We start from the raw sequence: 10,697 nt of genomic DNA, 5'->3' as shown, positions 1-10,697 counted from the left end.
CTGTCTTTAAATATTTGATTCATGGATCACATGCAAAGTAATAGCACAAGAGGAGTCCCTGTTTTGGCAAATACACCAGCTCTTTATTTCAGGGAGCTGTTCTGCACGTGTGTATCTTTTTGCAGCCTTTTGCATACAGTTGTCTTTGTGGCACCTCCTTAAAATTTTCTGCTCCTGCAATCTGTCTCTGCCTCCACAGTCTGTACAGACCTTGTTTATTATGAGTAGCTGCTATTGGTGTTCACAAGGACGGTGTTTTCCTGGTGCCAGAGGCAGAGTTACTATTTCAGGTGTGTGCAATCCAATCTGTAAAACAATGCAGTTGCTAAAATTAAAACCTTTGACGTGGAAAGCACTGGGGCATGAAGTGAAAGGGTTTTGAAAAGGGAGTAAAATCAACAACAAGTGAGGAAAGTTATTCTGACAGCAAGACATTTCATATGTCAGCAAACCAGAAGGAGAGGAAGGTGTAGCTGTGAGAAGCCAAGGGACCAGCAGGGTACCACATTTGGTGTGTGAGATGACAGGGTTTAGCACTAGGGGTGGTGAGGAAAACGGTTGGACTTGGTGATACTGAACAGGAAGAATTGTCTGAATTTGCTAACAGCTTGTATGTTATGACAGAAATAAACTGTTGTAATCTTTTCTATTTTTTTTTTTTTTTCCCTACTACTGGAGTGGGCACATGTACATTTCATATGGTGTTTGCTGTCAACTTCATCTTCTCAGCTAGCACCTTAGGATGTAAGCAATGATTTCTTCCCCATTCCAAATCCTCATAGCTTAAATATCCTGCTTTTATTCTTGCCTTGTAGAGAAGGGTGAAAGAAAGCAAGCTAAACCTCAGTTCTTTGTTTCAAATTCTTCACGTGAGTATGTGGAAAGCTATAGAAAGTGGGAGGCAATGGAAAATAATCATTTATGGGGAAGAAATCAGACAATGCGAGCACACGTAGATGTCTTTCTAATGAGCAGGCAACCTGACAAACAGATGCATCACACAAACTACAAACATTAAAAATGCAGTTCTTTCTACTTTTATAAGTGAGTCTTGGGCTGGGGGGTTTTGTTTGGTTTTCTGGGGGTTTTTTGTTGTTTGTTTTGTTTTGTGGGGGTTTTTTTTGTGATTTTTTTTTCTTTGTGTTTTTGGGTTTTTTTGTCCTTTAAGGAAGAATAAACAAAATGTCAAATTTTTATAGTAATTTCTTTCTCTTGGTTTGATTTGCCTCTTAGAAATCTATTTGACTGAATTGTTTAGGAGATTGGTTCAGAAATAACTATCTCTTTCAAAAAAGGTGTTTATCTCATCCTTATATAATTACTCAAGTGTATGACAGGAGTTATCAGAAGGCTCCTGACAAAAAGCATTTTCCAAAAACATCAAGGAAGGATTATGAGTGTCAATTTTCATTTCTTGTAAAGTTAAAGGGGTGGTTATTCTCTTGTTTAGGAAAACCTGCAACAAGCCTCCCTCGTATGTATGAAAAATGATGATATATTTATAAATGTAATTTATAAATGGCTGGTAATATGAGCAGGCAGTAAGGCAATTACCAAATACCATCACATGTCTCTTCTGCACGTTTGAAGATGTTGTTCCTGCAGATGCCTTTAGAAATTTTTTACCTTAACTCTGTTTCTTACCTGTCTGGCACTATTTTTAGAAGTCTGGCTATTAGAATTTAAACCATTCTAGCAATCTGATTTATTGTAGCAGTGCCAATAGCAGAGAAATAATATCTCCTTATATCTAGCTAATCACTTGACCGCTGTCGGGTGCTGCTCTCCGTGTGAGGCTGTTGTAGATGAAAATTGGCACAAACACTCCAGCAGTTCTTTGGCAAGTCCTCATTGGTACTGATCTGTGGTGGTGGGGAATTAGGATAAATTGACATACTTGAAGAATAATTAGCTGCTCTAGCTGAAGCAGTGGCATTAAAGAAAAAGTTAAACCAGTTCCATCTATGTTGTTGCAGGCAGTCATATTAATCCATAACATTTTTCAACATATGCCACTTGAGTTTGACCTTGAATAAATATTAGAGCAATTAAAATTTTACACACACACAAAAATATTGAATCTGCATTTATACTAAGTACATTTAATAGAGGAGAAAATTAGGTTTCATTTGATGTCTGATAGTGAAAAATTTATCAGAGCATACAACAGTCTTTAAAGATAGACAAATAAGCTTCCAGTTGTCAAAAAAAGGGAGAAAATGGCAGAAAGCTTAATTTTCCATCTAAAGTGCAATATACTTGAAGGTTTTAAAAAAATTATTTTCTTTCCTTATGATTAAGATGATTTCTGTATGAGTTTGCAGTTATTTTCAGAGAAGGAAATTTTAAGGTTAAGAGCTGTTCATGGTAAGAATAATGTCTGGAGAACCCATTTTCATTACTGAAGGAAACAGTCACTCTCTGAAGTGATATGAACTACTAGAAGTCCTGTTCTCTCAGTTCCAGGGTCACATAATACTTAGCACAGTCTATAGTGACAAAATTAGGGAAAAAATATCTGTTTTCCAGCCTTGTTTAGCCCAAAGATTGGGAGTATTCCCTGCTGCTTGGAAAGTTTGGCTTTCACTCTGCCCCTAAGGGACTCTGAGAACAGGATATTCTCAAACTTTGCTCCTTCCAGGCTGTGACCTGGTTGATGTCTGGTACAACAAAGCACAGTGTCAAAACAGTAGCATATGCTAGAAAATATCTACAATGTACTGTAGAAAGTCAGGCATTTTGCACTTGCTCATTTGGCATCTCTTTTAGCAGCGTATGCCATTTAGAAAAATCAAGGGCTGTGAAATTCAGGGTCCCTGCCTGGACAAATTTAATTCACTGTTTCAAAGAACTGTAACCTGGTAAAAGCTGACTTTTCTTTTGAAGCATATCCTGTGGGTGGCAGAGATCAGAAATGAATTTTTCTACCACATTCTCAAGACAACAGACTTGGTTTGTCTCTGTTCCCAGACCCACAGGGTTTTGTGCCATGAGGACAAGGTGGATGCCCTTCCCATGGCAGCTTTACAGCCTGTCCTGTGCCTGCCACCCTTCAGCCTCTCTCCCACCTGGCTGCCATGGCCTTGTGTCTCCTGTGGTGAGTCCTCTTTCATGTCCCCACTGCTTGTGGTCAAGGACACTCCTGTGGCAGGGAACCCCAAGCCCTGACACTTCCTGGGGAGTGACTGCCTGGCAGAGGGGCCAGCCAGTCCCTGCTGCACTTTCTCCTGCCCCCTCAGACATCCCTGGGATGTCCCTCTAGGGAAAGGAACAATGTGCATGCACAGAGGTTCACAGCCCCCAAACCCTGCTCCAGTCACACCAACAGCTTCCCAAGCAGAATCAACCAGACAGGGGTTTGAGCAGGTCTCGTGGAACCCCTGTGGTTACTGTGGCTGTTTGAAAATTAACCCATCGGTTTACACACCTGATGGAGGCTTTCTGGTGTTTGTTTTAAATCTGTAAGCTGATTTCCAGCTTTTTAAAGAATGAGAGTTAGTGAAATAAGTGAAAAGACAGGATTTAGGCAGAAAGTTATGTCTTGGGAGACCTTGGACATGTCACTTGGGAGAAGGCACTGAGTTGCAGCTTTGAAAACCTTCCTTCAGCCATTGCGTGACAGGGAAGTGTCAGGGCTTTTATAGGCAGTGGATATTGATGCAGCTTCTCAGACTTAGGAATTTAATATATTTTGTACTGCATATATCTGCTTGAGCCTAGATCTTCCCTTGCCTGAACACCTTGGCAAACACTCTTTGTATAAAACTGTCAGGTCCTGAGAGACTTGATCAGATGATTTTCAAAGCCACAGTAGAACGCCCTACTTTGAGCACTGTGTTGTACATCTGGGACAAAGCTGGAAGCACAGATCCCCAGGTTCTGCCTTTGCTTTTCATGTGAAACACTCACAGAATGGCATTAAATAAAAAAAAACAAGTTCCTCCCAGACATGAGACAAAACCTGGAATTACAGATTTGTATTTGCCTTTATGCCCTCTTTCAGTGGTCAAAATGTCTTCTCTACAATGAAGTCCCTTCATTGGAGTAATGGAAATTAGTCTCCTCTTTTTCCCAGCTGCAGGCTATGATCTCTGAGTTCAGTTAGTTGCCGGTGCAGAAAACCTCTACTTGCAGAAGAGGGGTGGGTTTGGCTCCCACACATCATTTTCTGAGGGGAGCATACTCAATCATCTCATTCCTGAAAACAGGAGTGGAGCAGCAGCTGTGAGTAACCACTTCCTCCAGGTGTTTGTAGGTTTTAGTTTCTCCCAAGAAAGTCCATCAGACACCCAGGAGCAGCTATGGCATTAGCCACTGTCTGGCCAGGGAAAGTGCTGGGTTTCAATTTGTCTCTCCATAGGGAGCTCCCTGCCAGCAGTGCTGATCAGAAATGCCAGCAATCTCATATTCTGACATACCTGAATGTCCCAGGATGCTCATTGCAGTTATGGCTTGACCAGAACAGGGGTGACACGGATGGGCCACAAAGGAAATTGCTCAGGTGTTGAGCAGCGCAGTTTCCTCTGTGCCTCTACCTTTCATTTCTCTCATCTGCAGTGTGGTATTATCTGTCTTCTCATGGTCTTTATCTAGAACTGACTATATTAGACCATGAGTTCTTCAGGATCAGGGTTTTGTTATGTATAGATACAGTTTCTATAGAGAGCTTCTGGGTGTTTCTGTATTATGTGTGAAAGTAAGTATAAGAGAGCAAAAAGCTTAGTCTTCTTAGACTTGTGAATATTTGTAAACTATGAAAAAGCAAAGTTTCCATAGAGTTATTAATATATTATGTATTCAACAAGGTCAAAAGTGATCTGCAGCCTTGTGCTTTTCCATATTAAGTAGGTTACACAAAAAAATATTAGGCAAAATAGGGATGTTTTTGCTATTTCCCTTATAAGGCAGTTCCAGAGACAAGAAAGTTTCCAGTTTGAGAGGTCTCTTTATGATCCTTGATTTTGTAGTAATAAAACCCGAGAGCTGTTTTCTGTCCTTTCATTTACACGTTTTTATCATGCACAGCGTGACTCTTATAAACTGGACCATAGCCACAGTTAGAACTCCTGCGGGGAGGATAAGTGCCCATTTTCCTCATGATAATAATGTCTTTCCTGGCTTCCAGAAAATTCATCTCCCAGCAACTACACCATTTCCTATTAGCTGGGTAACAGCTTATGCTTTTTCAGCTGAGTTTATAAGGTTTCTGGAAAAATGGGAAGGCCCAAACTAATTCAGTAGTGCTCAAACGCTAATGTTCTCTCTGGCTTCTTAGCTGCATCTTCCTCATAAATACCTCCATGAAGTAATGAGTAAATTATGAGGTGTCAGTATTTTATTTCTTCCAGCAGTGAACAGGGTTTGAGATATGGCTTGGAAAGTGTGAGGGGTTTGGAAATAAGATAAAGGTGTGTTTCATCTGCTGACTGAATGGAGTAGAACACAGCCCTGAAGTGTCAGGGATGGGAACATATCTGCCTCTGAGCTCTGGAATGCACCCAGAGACAGGTCTAAAAGAGCTACACTCTTTTCCTGGAGGCTATAACATCTCCTGGCTGAAGAGGCTTCTAAATATTCCAAAAGTCATGTAAAGAGAGTAGCTTGTTAAAAGGCAGAATAAGATCAGTCGAAGCCCAGGAAGAGCCAGGAGGTTGTGATAGAAGACACTGTACAGAACTAATACAAGGATTTTTATAGTTACTGGGGTGCCATGAGGTATGCAATTGCAATCTAACATTCAATCTGATGCTTCAAACAAGAAAAAAAAAAAAAAAAAAGTGCTTTGGGAAGGTCAAAATAATTCAAATGTTATCTCTGAAAGAGCATTCTTAGATATTGGGTAAAATAAGATGCCCTAACACATGCCAGTATGCAGGCACTGAAAACTGCCCAATAAATGCTGAGCAAACTACAAGCAAATAGTTTTGATTCCAGATTGTGGCTTGCCAGCTGCTCTTGTTTTGTATCTAAGGTGAAATATACAGACCTTGCTTTTAGATCCAGCTATTGCATTTTCCTGTTTCCTTAAGGTGCTCTTACATCTGCTTTTACTTTGTTAAATCTTCTGGCATGCAGAGGTTGGTGAGTGAGCCAAACTGTGTGTCTGGTCTGTTCTTTGCATCAGAGTCTACACCCCATGTTATGGCTGGATTCTACCAAATGCAAGCCAGAAGAGTTGTATTATGCAGTCGAGGTTAATCTCTCTTGTAGCATTAAAGCAATAGTCAGCCCAAACCTCTCCATTAGGAAAAAAATAAAAATAAAAATCCAGTTAAGGTATATCACTTCAACATAATAATGAACATATGGGTGAAAAAGTGACAGACTAGGTCTTAGCTACTCTTAATTGAGTACTTTTGTACTTTTGATAGAAGTTTATTTTTACCATTTCTACCAGAAACAAGAAATCTGGGAGATTACTTTGTCCTATATAATTTAATTTCTGTGGTAAGCTGACAAATTTGTTGAAGATACACTAATAACTGTTGATTCTTTCACAAGCTGTGTTTTTCCAGGGCCACAGACTCCCTTCACTGCAACGTGTTTTCATTGCAAATTCAACAAGTCCTACACACAAGTGTTTGTTTGTATGTTTGTTTTTTAATTTAAACTGAGCCTGTTGGCTGTTTTATTTTTTTTTTTATGCTCTTCAATATGTAGATGAGTCTGAATATGCTCAGGTGATCAGGTGAAAGGTATTCTTTTGTTTCTGTGTACCTATGCAGATAGGAATGACTGAAATCTGGCTTAACTGGCCTTTTTGCTATGTTTGTGAAAAAAATATGTGCATTCCCAAATACTCTACTGCAGGTGCAATCTCTGAAAGTACAAAAAGGTGCTGAAGAAAGTAGTCTAAAGCCACAGGAATACTTCAGCCAAGTCTTTCTGTATCTGTTGGTTCAGCTGTCATTTGAGAGGAGTGCACATGCACTTACAGGGAAGGAGAATAGTCCGGACACCTCCTGTGTGGGCTGCCGTGAAAATGAAAGTTCAGCCCCACTTTGAACCCAGCCAGTTTCATCTTTTCCATTGTAACAGCTGAGTATGGCGTGTTTTCCAAAGCCTGCTGTACAGATCAGAGTCAGCAGACATCAGGCTGGGTTCTGGTTTTGTTGTTCCCAAGGAGTTTTAGCTGTGCTCGTTAAAATTCCCAGTGTCCCTCAGATGTCTGGTGTGGAGTGACAAAGTGTTCGTGGAGAGAGCTCCATGGAAAGCTTCTAGCAACGGGTACCAGGGAGGACCACGGATCTTGCTGCCACTCGCTGTGCTCTGAGAGGTGGCTGCCCTGTTTCTTGGTCATATTGTCTGCTTTTCCATGGTTTATTTCTAATGGAAGCTACTTACCCCTTCCTAATGAGCCAGGGATCAAACCTTGCCCTCCTCACACATTTACGTGGATATTCAGCTGAAATACAGAAAGGTAGCACTTAGTGTACAGCCATGAGTACATCAAACACTGAAGCTTTATCTACACATTCATATAGATATAATACTGAAGCTTTATAGATATATTTGTATATACAAAATACTGAGGCTTTATATGTATATATTATCAACAATTCCTTTTTATTTTCTGTATTAAGTGAAAAATGGGATTTCATTTTTTCACTTCTAAATTCATAGGGTTATAAAGCAATTAAGCTTTCCCAATATTCTTATGAGATGCATGTGCATTAATCTCCTTTAATTTTTTAAGTGATGCTGACTCTAGCAAGTGTAAAAATGATGCCTATAAATATTACGAAACTGTTAAAATTCATCAGTACTTCAGTTTTCACTAAAAAGTGTACACACTTCTGTCTTTGCATTTGCACATTGACTGTTCAAAGAGCCAATTCAAAATTTTATCCTGATAAATATTTTCAAGGGACAGAAACACGTTGGGAAAATAACAAACATATGTTAGCACTTATAATAACCAGTTCAGCAGTGTTTTCTTGTGTGTGTTTTGGGGCCTATGTAGGCTATTGCAATGTTAATTTTAGAAACTCTAGCCCAGCAACAGACACTTAGGAACAGAATGATGTACTGCAAGCAGCAAGGATTTTAACTGCAGAATATAGCTTTATTTTCTTATTTATAGCTCCTTTCACTCTGTTATGTTTTATGAAACGTGTGTCTCTGAGAGCGTCCTGGCTCTGTGATTTCCTGACCAATGGACTTTTCTTCAGATTACATCCAGTTAGTTATCTTCAAATACTGAGATTTCAAAAAGAAAAATCATAAACCAATGGCTTTAAATTTTAAATGCCATGCAAATATTATTAGAAGTAATTATAATTTTATTTAACTTCTAGCTATGTTTGCTTTGGTATTGCTTCTTAATAAAATGTACAGTTGTTTTAGGAGTAAGCTCGATGTCAACACAAAGAAATACAAACATTTATGTTATCTTACAGAGACATGACAAAACTAAAGACTTAATAGCACTACAGGTTTTAATAAGCAAAATCTGATAGCATTTTTTGCTGAGATTGGAGATTAGGTAGACAGATTCACAACAGGTATGGTTGTTACAGTTCTACTGGTTTGCCAAAATGGGAACCAAAGCTCTGTTTTTCCTGGTATTTTACTGAATAACAGCATTGTGTAGGGGCAGGCTGAGATTCCAGCACAGTTTTTTCTCTACTCTGTTGTTTCACAAACCAAACTATTATTCATTAAAAAAGAAATATTTTGTATTAACAAAAGAAAACAAAAAGGCTCTACACAACCAATACATCTTTGCAGAAATTATTTTCTATAGAAACGTAAAAATGTCCAGTTTTGGAAGATTCTTGTACTCAATCCTTAATTTTCCAAAGTCTGAAAAAAACCCAAACCAACAAACCTTTGATATTTTAAAAAGAAAAGATTGATTTTGGAGAGGTGGTATTCTGATGTTAAAAATAGTATTTTGCCTAACAGTTATCTGTAGCAAAACAGGAAATCAACAACATAATGACTGAAATAAATAAAAGAAGTCATCATTATTAACTACCAATTGTTTTGATTGAGTTTATAATTTCTACTTAAATTCAGTTCATTAAATTCTTCCAAGATTTCTTTTTTATTTTCATCTTGTTTGGATTGAAAAGTGCCTCAGTAAGACAAAAAAACATTTACAGAAGATTAAAATAATTTCTTACGCACCCCTATTTTCTCTATTGACTTCAAGATCAAAGTCCCATCAGAAAGCCAAACCCACAGGAGAAATTATGGGCATATGTGGAATTCAAACTTCAATGTATGTCTACCCCAGGATTCATTGTTTAGTGCAAAATGAGATTAGGGGATTGAAAACTATTTCTAGGTGGCTTTTTTATTTCTGTATTGATTCTTTAGGCAGAAACTCTTTCCATTGACATTTTTTTTTTTTTTATTTAGACTAATAATAAAGAGGCAAGAGCAAGGAGATATGTCTTTCCTTTCTACCCTGCTTTATATAAAACCTCTTTTAGCTTCCTGCTTAATTTCCTTCCCAATGTCCTTAACTCTTTATTGCTTTTAATGCCATTATTATGAATCACTCTTTTCATGTTCAGTGTGCTCAGTCATTTTAATACAGATATAATTGTATGGTGCAAAATGTAAATCCCCATAATATGCCAGAAGACAAATGTGTCAAAGTCCCTTTGTCATACTGACAGGTTATAAAACGAGACTGGCTCATTTTAATCATGTTTAAATTTTAATGACACAAGCAAAACTCAGACTAAAGTAGCTATCTCTTTGTTATTATTTCAGATCACTGCCACAAACGAGAAACCTTTTATCACTTATTCATTGATTGTATCATTCAGAGTAATCTCTATCCTAACATCTGTTCTGGAGAACGTGTTCTAAATCATTAAAGATTTTTCAGAGGTGATATCCCTGTTTGGTGGCTGGTTGCCATCCTTTCTTATGGTACCATTTCCTTTTCATCCTCACCTTTCCTGAGCTCATTCCTGTCCCTAGATGTGCCCATTATTTCCAGGTCTAGCGAAATGCTTCATTTTTGGGTCAGTCTTCCCTACCTGTCTGTCTTGGCAGTGGATCCTTGCCTTTCAGGACTTGCAGCCACTGGATAATAAGGTTATGTGCTAGTAAGGCTGATCAGGGCAGGGTGTGTGTGGCAGGGAAAGAAATACAATAAAGAAAACAAACAAAACAGCAACAACAAAGAAAGAAGAAACATGCTAAACCTATAGTCTAACAAGCTAAAAGACAAGGTTCCACTGGGGGAATTTTCCAGTATTTGGGGCATGTGAGAATGTTGCACATTTGTCTGATCCTTGCAAGCAGTTCTGTTGAGCATGGCCCCAGTTTTCAGACATTATCTGTGTACTCCATTCAGTGGAAAAACATTTTATACAACTGCTACTTCTCCTTCCTTTGAGTTTTCCTTGTAGCTGGGTTTAGCAGCTCAACTACACACCTCCAAATCCCAGTAATCCTAAAACTATCCCAACAGGTGGACCATGTTCTGTAGTTGTAAGTTCTTGTAAGCCCTTTCCATGTCCTGCATTTGGGACTTCCTATCAGTGCAGTTAATTAACTCAAAGTCTCCTGGAGATGTTACTTACACTTGGTGCTGTCTGCCTCGAGGAGCAGAGACGTTCTCTGTCAACCTCACAAGCACCAGTGTAGGATTTCTGCCTACAGAAAACTCTGCAGTACAAAGCTGACAACAGGGGAGAAAATTATGGGTTTAACTTTGAGCCCAGGTAAGAAGA

The sequence above is a fragment of the Cyanistes caeruleus genome, chromosome 7 (assembly GCF_971803275.1).
Source record: "Cyanistes caeruleus chromosome 7, bCyaCae1.hap1.1, whole genome shotgun sequence".
Classification (NCBI taxonomy): domain Eukaryota; kingdom Metazoa; phylum Chordata; class Aves; order Passeriformes; family Paridae; genus Cyanistes; species Cyanistes caeruleus.
Note: the sequence above shows the minus strand (reverse complement) of the source record.